The sequence below is a fragment of the Microtus oregoni genome, unplaced genomic scaffold (assembly GCF_018167655.1).
Source record: "Microtus oregoni isolate MIOR12 unplaced genomic scaffold, Mior012 000031F_ref0000149, whole genome shotgun sequence".
Lineage (NCBI taxonomy): Eukaryota > Metazoa > Chordata > Mammalia > Rodentia > Cricetidae > Microtus > Microtus oregoni.
This window is the reverse complement of record NW_024543090.1, coordinates 19,089,468-19,103,308: the sequence shown is the minus strand read 5'-3', so window position 1 is coordinate 19,103,308 and position 13,841 is coordinate 19,089,468. Positions and strand designations below refer to the sequence as shown.

At 40.0% G+C, this 13,841-nt stretch overlaps 1 long non-coding RNA gene across 1 annotated transcript in view; it reads left to right on the top strand.

Annotated features, from left to right (window-relative positions):
- The first annotated feature begins 878 nt into the window (after positions 1-878).
- The window catches only part of LOC121465556, a 93,585-nt gene continuing 80,622 nt past the window's right edge, over positions 879-13,841 (top strand). Inside the window, exon 1 of the long non-coding RNA XR_005976667.1 lies at positions 879-966. This is a non-coding gene — a long non-coding RNA (uncharacterized LOC121465556). The remainder of the gene's footprint in view (positions 967-13,841) is intronic.

The following is a 13,841-nucleotide window of genomic DNA, read 5'->3' as shown; positions in this document are numbered from 1 at the left end:
GGGGACCTAGAAGTTGTAATAAGAGACAGAGAGGTGGAAGGATATGGAGAATACATCTCGCTGTGAATGTTAGGGGGAAAAAACTGGCAAAGTACAATTCTACAGTGGGGCACACCTGGAGGAAACAGGTGCCTCGGCTCCCACGGTGGGAATGGGGCACAAGAGGCTAAAGCAGGGCCCTCCTCGATTCTCCTTTGTAGGAAATATGGACGTATATGGTGATGTGACTAACAAAGGCTTTCAAATCAGTGCGTATTTCCAGGAAGCAGTTGCCACTGTGACAGCAAGAGAAGGTCCCCTGGAGACTAAAAATGCTCATTTTAAGACATATCATGATTGATAAGAGGAACGATTTTCGTCTGGACTAGAGCCACTGCCACATGTCTGTGCAGAAACCTGGAACAAATGCTCCACCAAGAATGAACTTCATTCACATGTGAAGGCCAAGGGGAACTCAACATAGAGAATCATAAATATTTGAAAGTGTGGGTGGTGGGGCTGGAAGGAATAAGGGAAAAACAAATTTCTGTGAAAAGAACCTCACTGGAAGCAAAATTTATGTTAAGTAGATGGAAAGTGCAGACTTAAAAAGTTAGAATTCAGTTAATGATGTCTGTATATAGCAAACTTACCAAATACTTTGCCTGGCCCTGTCTCTGGAAATAAGTGTGATGAATATATTAACATGTACAATACATATAGCATATATTACACACACATATTTATTTATTTGTTTAAATTAGTGGGGTAGCAACATGTATGAAATACTCAGACACCAAAAACTCAATGAATGCAAAACCAGAGAGGTCAATAGGTCATTGGATAACATGAATAAATTTGTAGGACAACCTCTTTTTTTTTCTTTTTTCTTTTACAGTCTGTTAACCTGCAGGAGAAAAATCTTGGCTTGTTTAGAAGACATCTTTGAAAGCTTCCTCCCACAGTCATGGGGACATCAACATAAAGGTAACTACTAAAAGCGTGCTGGTGTCCCTCTGGGTATATATAGTAGGTCAACCTGCCTTCCCATTGTACTGGGAAAGAAAAGAAAGTGAAGAAACAAGTACTTCCTTAGGATTCCATGACTAGAAAATCTCTTGGGTGGGCTTTAAAGCTGCAATTGTAAGTACATGGTGATCTGAACCCTTGAGTAAGCAGCTCTCAAACTACCGTCCGGATTGCAGAATATCTGGAGATCATCCTGAGTGGCATGGACCTTTGAACAGCTTTGTTTTTCAAATCCATGGACATGGGCTAACCCTTCCACTTATTTGTATCATCACCAATTTCTTTCATGGGTATTTACATGATTCTGAATCTTTATCAAGCATGTTTATAGTTATACCAAGTTTTGCTGAAGATTAGAAATTTCTACGAGTGATTATACTCAGGTCATCCGCTAGTAGGGCAACTTCACTCTCTCCTGTTTTGATGGCTTTCTTTCTTTTTTCTTGCTTACTTGCTCAACTTCGGGCTTTCATTACTAAACTGAATATACAAGTGTTAAGTAGCCAGTTATCGTGATTTGGATATGATCTACTCCACCTCCACCCACTAGCTCATGTGTTGGTGGATCCAATCACTGCTAAGAAATTTGTTCTTGAGGACTCTCATCTGATACATGAATTGGTACCTGGGGGTTCTAAATCAATAAATAGATTAATAGCCAGTGGATTCACATTAGAAGACTCTTATTGGGAGCGAATGGAAGACACAAACCTATTGTAGAAGTCAAGTCCCCACGAATGTGTTAGCAGTAACATATGCTTTGATCATGGCTCCTCCTTCACCCTCTCTGTTTCCTGGTTGTGATCGAGTCTGTTGTCCTTCTCCACTTATTGCTCTGCATGAAACAAGTCATAGGAAGAGATTCTCATCATGAAAGGATGTCAGAGTTCATGTAATAGTTCTCTGTGTGTGAGGTTGCTCCTGTGAGTTTTCCTCTTCATCCAGTGAGTTTAGATGCTTTTACCTACCCGGCCTTTGTTGAATAAACCTTTCCCACCAGGGATAAACACCACTTAGTCTGGCAGCTGATTTTTTCCCCTGTAGTATCAAATTGAGTATGTTAGTATTTTGTTGAGGCCTACTGCATCATCACGGTCTGTAATTTTCTTTTCTTATAGAATCTTTGATAGCCGAGTTCTGGCCTGTAAGATGAACTTATATACAGAAAGTCCACACCTAAGCACATATACACACAAAGTTAAAATCAGTATGCCATTGAGATCCTCATTCTGTAACTGTGAACAGGAAAATAGCACTGGGTGTCTGCCTGGTTGTCACCATGGAGATGTTATGATCACATCTGGTTAGACAGGCAGTTTCTCATCACCAGCATGACCACGGCTTCACCCATATCTAATCTCAATAATATTTCATGGCTGTGCTCCAGAAACTTAGACATTTTGTTTGCATGCTTTTCTTTTTATTTCCCCTTTGGAAATTAAGCTTTCACACATATAAGAACAGATGTTATCATTCACATTCAAATCATTTTTATGTTTCAATTTCACATGTGAATTTGTGATGTATATGTTTATGGAGAGGGTTTGTTGTTTGGGGAAAATGAGGCTATCTTAATAACACCAAATACCTAGATTATCTTGTTCTTTATGTCAAAGAAGATTCTTTGTTATTATTGTGAGGGAACAGAAACACGTCTCTCTCGTGCCAACTTATAATACAACACAGGTGATTAGAGGAATGCATTTCTTCTGTCACTGCCAAAGAGCTCTGAACTCTTCTCTTTTGCTTCTTGAGAGCTATCATATGTAATGATGTCCACTTACCCTCTCAGTAGAGAAAAAAACTTCCACTAACAATTTTGGAGGGGTTAGCTACACTGAGGAACTGGGTTCCACAAAGGAGACCGTTCAGGAACTCTCTTGATTGCTCTGTAAGCATGGGGCAGCTTCCCATGGACGGAATAAGCATTTTGCCTGCGGTAGCCTGCCTGAGGTGCCAGGTATCTAAAGAGTAGTTCTGATCAATGTCAGCTTTCAACGAGCCTGAGATCTTAGAGTTCTCAGATCCATGAAAAATTGAGTTTAAGCATAGCCTTGTCTTCCTGGCTGAGCTATCTAAAGGGGCAGCCACTTGCCAGTAAACGAATATGCCCAGGCATCACTAGAGAATGTAGCTTAGCTCCATGCCTATTCTGAACTGGAATATTGTTGACAGCACACAGTTTCTTATTGAACCTACACAGTGATAAAATAGCTTATTATGGGTAAATGTGATTCATATCTAAAAATTCAACTTAATATTCCTGAAATAAAAATCCCTTGTCCAAATTAAGATAAAGTTTAACAAGTGGTTGGAGTCAAGAGGGTGAAAAGTTGGAACAACCTGATTTGTGAAGTAGTATAATTTCCTTGCTATAAATAAATATACCAAATCCTGAAGTATAATGGTATGAAACGGTGCCTATGTAACCTCTGGTTTTTGTTTTCAGTACAGCATTCACTAAAGTACAAGATGTAGTTGAAAGTTTATTGTAAAATAGGCTTTGTGTGTGATGGTTTACACAACTGAAGGTAAATGTAAGTGTCCTGAACCCCTTGAAGGTAGGTTAGACTACCTACAGTACTTAACAGCTAGGCATATTAAGTGCATTTTTGATTTAGAGTATTTTAAACCTACCTGGAGATCATGATATAGCCTGTGTTCTCACTAATTTCAAGCTTTCAATGTAAGATCAGCACACACACATACACACACACATACTTTACCTCCTGCTAGCTGCTACCAGCTAGTACTTCACTGATTATGTGTATGGACTGGGTATTTTCTCATTATGATATAATACCAGCAAGTGGGTTGTGATGATATTTTGTTTTTGTTGACTTGATACATGTTAGATTTATTGGGAAAGATGGAGCTTCAGTTGAGACTATGCCCCCATGCTATTGGCCTATGGGCAAGGCTTTGACACATTTTCTTTATTGATGATTGCTGTGGTAGGACCCAGATCATTCCAGGAGCTGTCAACCATGGGCTGGTGGTCCTGGGTTCTTTAGGAAAGCAGGCTGAGCAAGCCCTGGGGAGCAAGCCAGTAAGCAGCACTCCTCTATGGTCTTTGCTTCAGTTTTTACTTCCAGGTTTCTGCCTTGTCGTCCCTGAATGATGGATTATGAGCTGTAGGATGAGATAAACTCTTCCCTCTCTAAGTTGCTTTTAGCCATGGTGTTTATAATAGCAATAGAAACCTACCTAAGACACGAGTCACAACTTTATCCATTTACAATAGAGTGATTCAGAGAAATGTACTTTAATTTGAATTTTGATTACTTATATTTGGTGTTCAGCTATGATTTTACTTGGCATGCCTTAAAACTTATTACTTTTATAAACATTGAGAAAAGAATATGATAATTTCACTCACGAGATGTCTTTCTGCTGTGGTAATTGTCTTTGGCTATCTTAGAGCAGAATCATCGAATTTCAGCTACACTAAGATTCCAAAGAGGAATATTTCACATTACGGTTTAATTGCCAGAATGCCTCCAACTTGGTATCTTTCACTCAGGACTGCTTTAGTGATTTTGAATATTTTGTTATTTCGTATGAAGTTTATGGTACTTTTATGTTTGTGGAGAATGACATTGACATTATGATATGTATTGCATTGAACCTGCAGATTATCTAATCTAGTGTGGTGTGGTCATTTAAACAAACAACAAACAAAAAGCCGGTTGCAGTGTACCTAAGTGGACAGCATTGGAAGAGATTTCGTTAAGTTGTAAAAGCTAGGCACAGAAGGAGAAATACCACACTGTGCTGGTTATGTCAACCTGATGCATGTCAAAGTCATCTGAGGGGGGGCACCTCACGGTGCACGCCTTTAAACCCAGCATTCAGGAGGCAGAGGCATGTGTCTCTCTGTGAGTTCGAGGCCAGTCTGGTCTACAAGAGCTAGTTCCAGGACAGGCTCCAAAGCTGCAGAGAAACCCTGTCTCGGAAAAAAAAAAATGCTTCCTTACGATTGGGCTATAGGCAAGCCTTTAGGGCATTTTATTAACTAGTGGTTTTTTGGTGATTTATGTGGGAACACACAGTCCATTGTGGGCGGTGGCATCTATGGCTGGTGGTCCTGGGTTCTATAAGAAAGAAGGTGAGCAAGTCATGAGAACAAGCCAGGAAGCATCACTCTTCCATGGCCTTTGATTCCGTTCCTGCCTCCAGGTTCCTGCCCTGTCTGAGTTCCTGCCCTGACTTCTTTCAATGGTGAATAGTGATATAGTAGTGTAAGCAAAAAGAATCTTTTTCTCCCCAAATTGTTTTTGGTCATGCATGGTATTTCATCACAGCGAGTAACCCCAAGTGAAGCACACATGATTTAACCAACGTGAGGAAACAAAGAAGCAAAACAAACAAACACTGCCTCTTAGAAGAAGAGCAAGGAAGAGTGGTCACTAGAGACCAGGAAGACTGTTGGAGAGAAAGAACAGAGAGAGGTTTGTTAAGGAAAACAAAAACAAATCAGAGGGATTAGCTCTGGTGGTCTATAGCCTGGCAGAGCAACTGTGGTCCACAACATTCTGTGTTCTGATGCAGCAGATAAAGAAGAGACTGCAAGTCCCTAGTGTATATAAATTATTCATGTATGCGGAGCCAGAAAAGCAAACTAGCCCGATTTGATCACTACACTTCATATAAATTGCTCTGCACTCCATAAATGCCTCCAAGCATTCTTTATAGTCTTGTGAATTCTGCTTCGATGTCACATATAAAAGGATGAGAGAATGACTACTAATCTAGCATCTAGTCTTTCCCCATCATAAAATACCCAGAAGTCTGATAGCATGACTGGCTTTGGCCAGTTGGATTCAGAAGTTATTGCTTCACTGGCCATCAGTGAGACTTAGGGAGTAAAGCCCACCTAAGAAGGCTACAGCTTTGACCTAATAACCCAGTGCTGGGGCTTAGGCACTAACTGCCCTTTGAGGAGAACTTGGCACTCTCTTTTAGTCTCAGCTCCAACATGAGCTCAGATCAGCCAGTCTTTACAGGGTTGTCTCTGAACTTGACTGGCTTTGTCCCAATTGTTTTTTCTTATTTGGGGGAATTTCCCTTTTCCCCTGAATGTGCTAATAGGGAAACATCTCTTTATTCTTATTCAGCTTTTACTGACTTTCTTCACACAGCTTAACCAACATCTCTTGTCTGTTCCCACTGAAAAAGCCCCTCTCTGGATGGTTATTTGTACATACAGAGAGCTGACAGATGGCTGCGTTTGATAGCTATCAGCTGACAGTGCCCATCACTTCATTGATGTTTTGAATAGAATCAGTGGGCCTAATTCACTGACTTGGAATCTAGTAAATATAGATCAAAGCATCAGTAGGGTTTGTAATCCTGATGGATTACAGGTAAAGACTCAAGTGTCCCTGTGGTTGCTGCAGCAGACAAGTCAGGCCATGGGAAGAGAAAGACCCTCAGAGTCAGAACGCAAAAAAGAGACTATGTGGGGGAAAGGCAACGTGGACGGAAGGAATGACTTGGTGTGCATGTATGTGTGTTGTTTTTATTTTTTGACATTTTACAAGTTTCCAATACTTTCTTCTTCATTTTTGGGTCTGGTTTTTTTCCATGTAATAACTTCCAGGCCCGACCTGTGCCCTCTGAGCTGTTCAGAGCTGAGATTACTCACTTGTATTTGACTTGATTCCTAGGACATCAAAACCTTGTGCTTCGATCTCAAGGTCCCTAGAGTCCTGTGAGCTGACTCTGGAACTGCAAAAAACAAACAGAAGACCAAGTCATAAGGAAACAAGTCCTTAGGAGCCTCTTGTCCCACCCTGAGAAGAACTTACTTCACTTCTCATGTGATCACATGTGTGTGAGAGGGAAGAGGCAATAACAACAACTCATAAATCCTCCCTAGTGCTGATAAGGGTCCAATAGTTCAGTTCTAAAAACACACATTCCTTGAAAGAGTGGACAGAGCATCCTCCCATAGTTACTGTCTCCACGAAAGAGCTTAAGGAGAATTCTCCATGAAATGATGTTGAAAAGCTAAACCTCATAGAATGACAGAGTACAGAGTATGCTATCCAGATGAGGGAGTCATGTCCAATTTATGTCTTTGAAAAGCAACTGAATCTCATGCCAGCGATCTTTAGCACCAGCATTGTCTACTTCACACAGTTAAAGACCATACAGCTAAGTTCTTGACTCCTGACCTGGACAGTCTGGCCACGGGACAGTGTTTTACTGTGTGGGCAGGACCATCTCCACAGCCTTTCCCAGCTACTCTGACGGGAAAGCAATCTGACTTTGCACAGCTTGGGTGATCCAGCATCCCTGACAACCACACAACAGTTGCCCAACCCCGATTCTCTTTGGAATCTTCCTTTTCTTATCGCAGAGATTTTCATTGTCCAAATTCCTCATCTTAGATAAGCTGAGTTACAGATCGTTTTCCTAGAGGAAGGCTACTTTTATAAGGCTTTAAAAGAATTATGAGTTCAAATACTAAATCGTTGCTACATCTTTCTCTAAGAATGAAGGCTCATCTATTGAAACAAGAATTGCTGCTTTTCATAAACAATGGCAAAATACTTTGCTGGACTCCAAAGAGGCTTTCAAATTCTCTGAGCAATGAAGGATAGTAGAGCTAAACAAATTTTTCCGAGGAATCCTGAGCCCAATCCAGGTAAAGGATGAAGTATGTATGCAAACTTCTTCTATATCCTCATTGTAGACAGGACTTCTGGACTAGAGTTATTTTTAAATTGTATTCATTGTATCCATGTGGATGGTTATTTGGGGTGTTAACCTCACTGCACATCATGCCATGGAACAGTGCAAAATAAAATTCCTCAGCAAGGATCACAGAAGAGGAAGGAAGCCATGACCAGGATAAAGGATGGAATAGAGGGTGAGCCTTCACGACTAAGTGGTTCACTGACAGCTTTATATGGTCTGCTTGTGAGTCCTTTGTTTTTTGTTTTTTTTTTGTTTTTCTTTTTTTTTAAATTTATTTATTTATTAAGGATTTCTGCCTCCTCCCCGCAACCGCTTCCCATTTCCCTCCCCCTCCTCCGATCAAGTCCCCCTCCCTCATCTGCTCTAAGAGCAATCAGGGTTCCCTGACCTGTGGGAAGCCCAAGGACTGCCCACCTCTATCCAGGTCTCGTAAGGTGAGCATCCAAACTGCCTAGGCTCCCACAAAGCCAGTACATTCAGTAGGATCAAAAACCCACTGTGATTGTTCTTGAATTCTCAGTATTCTTCATTGTCCGCTATGTTCAGCATAGGATAAATCTGGACTAGTTGTGAGTCCTTTTTAAGGGCATTAAAAATAGAATCTTTACGATTGAGATTTTCCACTTGAAAAAATGGACTCTTGATTTGTCAATTTTGCAGGCATGCAGACCGGGAAGTCTTAATAATAGTACATTCCAAGATGATAAAAGAATTATTAAACCTATTCACATTGTAACAGGTTTGGCATGGATACAGTAATTAGAACATTTGTGTGCTTTTGCCCATCCTAGTGCCCAAAGGAGTGAAGGGATGGGCAGCGAGCATTGGCCATGATGGCCTTGTCTTGCTCCAAATGAGGCAGTGATCCTATTTTGTTCTCTCCATTCTGTATTAATGGCATACTATCACTCCTGTAATATAAACAACAAGATAATAACCGAGAAGCATTTAAATTATATGTCTCAGCTGTGTAAGTATAGACATTAGAAAACATCACATTCCAAGCTGAGTGTGAGCTTTGAACATATGAGCACTTCCAATGTGTTCCTTAGAGCAGTTTGGTCCTCTTTGTATATTTTAATACATAACTCAGGAAAGCTGTCTCTAATAGTGTAAGTCATCAATATGTGATTAAATGTCTCTTTATGGAAGTCAAGTATATATTATAGCTCAAAAATAAGAAAAGATGTCACTTTGGATGCAACTGTAGATAACAAAATTTTTAGCTAATATTTGCAAAGTGATTTATAATTTTGAAAGCACTTTATACTTTTGTGTACATTATAATGTTAGCGTTACAAATAGCATTCATTTTATCTAATGCAATGTTTCTAACAAAAGCTTGAGAAAAATATCTATTGTCACTGATGAGATCCAACCCTTCCACTTTAAATTATTTCTCTCCATTTGTACCCATACCAAAAAAACAAACCCTTCAGATTTCATTAACTGTCTGAAAGAGTCCACATTTACTCTAAACCAGCAAAATCCCAAATCCCAGTGGCCATGGTGGCCAAGACTTACTCCATTATCATACCTATGATAACCAGAGTCAGCTATGGTCACAATTGCCTCAGATTAGGCTGGCCTGCCAGAATGTCTGTTGGGGGTTATCTTAATGGCTAATTGATACAGGAAGACCCAGGTCATTTGAAGGCTCTTCTGCAATTATTACACTTGGGATACAGACTAGTGAAGACTCTAGGAGAGGGAGCAGCATCAGTCAGTTCTAAGTTCAAGACATGTATACATTGCTCCATCTACTCTAATGTTAATACATTTGATGATTTAAACAAAATATTTATCAGCCTTTATGTCCAGAGATTTTGAAATAATAATCCTAGCATGTGCCATAAAGGAAAGCAACTGAAAATAATAATGAGAAAAGAAATTCCAGTATACCGGAGTTTTATTGGTAGTGGGCTTGGACCTGGAGAAAAATTGAGAAAAAGAACATTTCAGTCTTGGGTGTGCCTGACTCACAATGTCATTTCACTTTGTCCCACTATTCCTCTTTATCCTTTGGTCACTTGAGGTCCTTTATTTCACCATTAAATTGGTTAATTTTGATAACTTTGCTAGTTGGTTTAAAGAGGATGTCAGTATTACAGCTTTTGATAGTCTTTAGAATATTAACTTTATCTTTGTAAACATTAACAACTCTTCCCCTGGAATTATAGGAGAGCATCTTCTCTAATGATGAGGTTAGGGACAAAGAGATAGAAAGAAGGGGTGGGAGAATCTGAAGTTCACATGTGTAACTGGATTAGAGAGAGAGAAAGAGAGAAAGAGAGAGAGGGAGGAATGAGGGAGGGAGGGAGGGTACGCCAGCTGTGAGATGACAAAAACCTCACATTACAGTCATGAAGGAAACAAAAAGAGTTAAAGTCATATCTATCAAAATAACGCCTCAAAAAAAAAAAAAACAAAGAAACAAATCCATGACTTCCCTAGTTAGCTTTATCTGTCATCTTGACAGCTTGAGAAAGGAGTCTCAACTGAGAGTGTGTCTAGATCAGACTGGCCTTCTGAATGTCTGTGAGAGATTGTCTTGGTGGTTAATTGATGTAAAAAGGCCCAGTTCACCATAGGTGGTAACAGACCCTGGGCTGAAGAAGAATGCTCACTAACTAAGAGCCAGTTAGCATTTCCTCATGGCTTCTGCCTCCCCTTGGTTGTGAAATGAGTTCCTCTGTCAGAGGTAATGCTCTGTGGAATAACAAGTGGATCTACCTTCAGGTTCGTGCCCTGAGTTCCTGCCTTGACTTCTCTCGCTTATGGGCCATTATCTACATTCATTGGCCATATAAACTCCTTCTTCCCCTAAGTTGCTTTTGGTCCCAGGATTTTATCACAGCATCAAGAATCAAGCTAGGACATGGAGTGATGACCTCCAAAACAGATCCACAAGCTGGTACCCGGGGACCATGAGGATGTCAGTTCACGTAGCACAAGGGACTGTGACACAGAAGGAAAGTGGGAGAAAATGCTTTCCATATATTTATACATTTCCTAACTCTTGGTCAGTTTAAACCATTTCTAATATCCTTTCCAAGCTGGGTGACAGCTGACAGGAAATAACAGAAGGACTGTTCACTTCAGGCTGTATTTCCTGTGGCATCACAATACCTAAAGTAGCAGTCTTGCAAAACCTAAAGTAAAGCCTCAGTTCTTGTGGAATCCCTCCCTTGCCCTTCTGGTACATTCATGCAGGCAGGGGAAATGTGCCCAGAGGTCAAGCTGGCTTGCACAGTGATTCCCCTCTGAGCTGCTTCTGGGGCTGTTCTTCTCTTGTCTTCTCTGCTGTTTTTTCTCTCATCTTCTGCTCCTCCTTATTGTTCTCTATCTCTTCGCCATCCCTCTTATTCTTGTTCAACTTTATTGATGTATATCTGGCAAGAGTATGCCATATACATTTAAAGTACACTAAGTGATCATTTTATATTTGTATACATTGCAAAATGATTACCCAAACCAAATTAATACTTTATAACTTTGCACAATTGCTCCTTCTGCTGTGAGAAAAGTTGAGATCTCTCTCCTTAGCCAATGCGAAAGTGCAGCATGAAATCATCAGGTCGGTTTACCAAGATGAGCATCAGATCCTTAGAACTTACTCATCTCATGACTGGAGAATTTGTAACCATGGACCAACATCTTCCTATGCTTCCAACATGGCGCCCATGGAAAATGATGGTATCCATTTTACTTTTAATCAATTATTTTTATATTTCTCAAATAGTGAAATTGTGTAGTACTTGTGTTCCTGCACACTAAACACGTGTTTATCACACTAAATACAATGCCCCTCATGTTGTCACCAATGACAGACTTTCATTTTTGTAAGGACTGAATACTAATCTAATGTTTATTAATAAATGAGTGTATATTAGACCATCGTTCTTGTATGAATGGGCATTACATTATCTGAGGAAAACAACTTATGTAAAGCATGAACAGTAGCACTTGACATGGTCTCTGAAATCATACAATTCATCAGAAGCAAAACCATGAAACATCATGTGGAGAATTCTTGGCACTGTATATGATTCTAAGCTATACTTCTTTCGATTTTCACTCTAAGCTTGGCCATCATGGAAGCAAGAATATGTGGTAGAGGATCTGTGTACCTCATTGAAAACAGGAAGAAGGGAAAAATAACTGGAAGGGGCCAGAGACAAGATACGCCAAGGTCCACCTACTTCTACCAGTTGTATTCCACCTCCTAAAGTTTCTAGAACGTCTCCGAATAGGACTACCCACTGGGGACCAAACATTCAAACCTGAGCCTGTAGAGCAACATTTTATGCCAAGTCATTGCAGGCATGCCAATTATTTGCATATTTTGGCTATTGTGCAATGAACATGAACATGCAAATATCTCTCTGAGATTCTTATTTTGATTATTTTGGCCATATTCCATTTTTTTTCTGAATCCTATTATTCAAAGAATTCTCATATGGTTTCCAAAGCACTTACAGATTTGCTTTTAACACTGTGCCTTTTAGAAAGACAAGGCTTTCTGAGGATTGGATGGGGGTGGGGTGGGAGGGTGTGTTGCAGGAATGGGAGGAGGGGAGGAAGTAGGAACTTGGATTGATATTTTTTTTAAAAATCTGATAAATTAAAAAAAAAAGAAAGACAAGGCTCTGCTCATTCTACCAGTCCTGGGGGTGAGTGTAATTGTGTGTGCCCATAAGCATGCATCATCTGTGTGATTTTTAAGATGACAAAAATGATAGCCAGGATTCTATTGGAAATTGAATAAAGAGCAGTTTGGGGACATACACAGGGTAAGAGACCCTTCATGGCCAGCTCTGAGTGCTTCGAGCTTTGCTTCTGAGGAGTCTCTGCAGAACTTCAGAGATGATGTCCAGTCTTCTGCCCGAGCCTACACACCACACCTCAGTCCACCCATCTTCTCAGTTATGTAGATGGAAACAAATCTCAGTTGAGCCCATCCAGATGGTGACATATTTGATGGATTTGCCTAAGAACTGTCCATGAGAAAATGAGAAAGTAGTTGATAGTTATTTGGTAAAAATTAAATTACCTACATCTCAATGTGCCTGGGTATTTTTTTCAGTTGTCCAAATTTCAAAATAAATTTTGAATAATATAAGCTCCAGAAAAGCAGAAGCAATTGTCTCATTGAGGCCACATAGTTCTTTTAACTTAGAAAGCTATAGATTATTGAGTTTCTCAAGTAAGACACCCAAGGTTACAAGTTCATTGCAAACTATTGAATCAACGATTAAATCAAATCTTGGAGGAATATCAGGACTAGAAACAAAACTGTATGCTCTATAGAAAATAGATGATGAGATTTATTTAAAGATAACTATTTGCTGTGGCCCTTCTATGCCTCTCACTCTGAGCTCCCCCCCCCCTCACCAAGCTTTAAGCATCTTGCAAGCATCATTCTCAACTGAGCATTCACTGGTCCCCTGTGCTCCAAGTTAGTCAATTGTTTAACTGAGGGCTTAGGGCAGCCCTGCCAGCACTGCAGCTGATACAGTTTGCTACCCTAGAGTAGCTTGTGAGAATGTCCTAGGCCGTTCTGTGCCTTTCATTTCCCAAAACTGGGGTCCTGTGTCTCTGGAACTCTATTTTAACTTCTTATAATTCTATAGTTTTTTCCTTTATCTACAGGGAAGTTTGGGTGTCCCTGAAATCAGAACAAGAATATAATCTATTCATGCTTTAAGCTTCAAACCAGACACCATATATTCTCTAGGAGGTTATTGGATTGGGATATCTAAATTTATTAAAATGTGTCTCACTCAGCATAACATACTGCAATGACCTGTCTGTGTGTCCATTATACATGGACTATGGAAAGAAGATGAACTTCTTTGTTGTCAAGGAGGTCCAAGTTTGAGGCTGCCTGTAGTCTTCTTAGAAAGAAGGCTGATGAGAGTCCAGTGATGGGAACTCCGCAGGTATCTCCTGACAAGAAGGCTCAACAGAAAGAGCTCACCCTATGAGAGGGAGCCAGATATTAAGTTCATGCCATGAATATTAGATAACCCTGGACACAAATTGACTGTGGTTTCATCTTCTCTAGGCTCTTGCATCACCAGACTAAGGATAAGTCTGACTTAAATATATATAATATTTATTATATT